The sequence below is a fragment of the Gymnoscopelus braueri genome (genome assembly GCF_963280865.1).
Source record: "Gymnoscopelus braueri genome assembly, chromosome: 17".
Lineage (NCBI taxonomy): Eukaryota > Metazoa > Chordata > Actinopteri > Myctophiformes > Myctophidae > Gymnoscopelus > Gymnoscopelus braueri.
The window spans coordinates 15,381,662-15,382,465 of NC_137617.1; positions in this window are offsets into that span (position 1 = coordinate 15,381,662).

The window sequence follows — 804 nt, forward strand, 5'->3', positions numbered from 1 at the left end:
TGGATCTGCTACTTTTGGTGCTTTTGTGTGACGCTGTAGTATGATTAAGTAGTTTTTCGCAAACGTAATTTGCGGAAAAACACAAAAAGTTAAAATATGGAGATAATACGTTTCTGCCCGAGAACGTTATCCTTCGTCTCTCATCTTCATGTCTGTCTCTCTCTCTATCTCTCTGTCTCTCTCTCTATCTCTCTGTCTCTCTCTCTATCTCTCTCTTTCTCTCCAGGACTTGCTGATGATAGACCAGGTGAAGGAGTTTGCAGCCAATGTGTACGTGACCTTCAGCACGCCGCAGGAGCCGCAGAAATGAACCAGGAAGAAACAAACTGTACGAGAGGACGAGGAGGAGGACAAAGAGGACGAGGAGGTGGACAATGAGGAGGAGGAGGGTGATTGCAATGAGCAGAGAAGGACGGAGATGGGAGTAGAACGCCATCCAACGTTCACTCCTTCCTTCTCTCACTCTCGGCACCCCATAGTAGCTGCAGAAATAAACAGGCATGAGGGGAGAATGGAAAAAGAGGAGGATTTGGAGAGGGGAGAACAGAGAGAGAGACAGACAAATCTTCTCCCATCTCTCTCTCTCTCTCTCTCTCTCTCTCTCTCTCTCTCTCTCTCTCTGTCTCTCTGTCTCTGTCTCTCTCTAGTGGTGGAAGACTGTATTTGCATTTCCCACATTGACAGTTTGTAGGGAACGCCTGAAATATTTTGGGTTTAAAAAAGGAGTGTTTCGGGCAACTCACTTTGAATGCTCCAAACTTTATTGATCAAGAGTAGCAGCAACATTTTGATCTTCACTGTGTG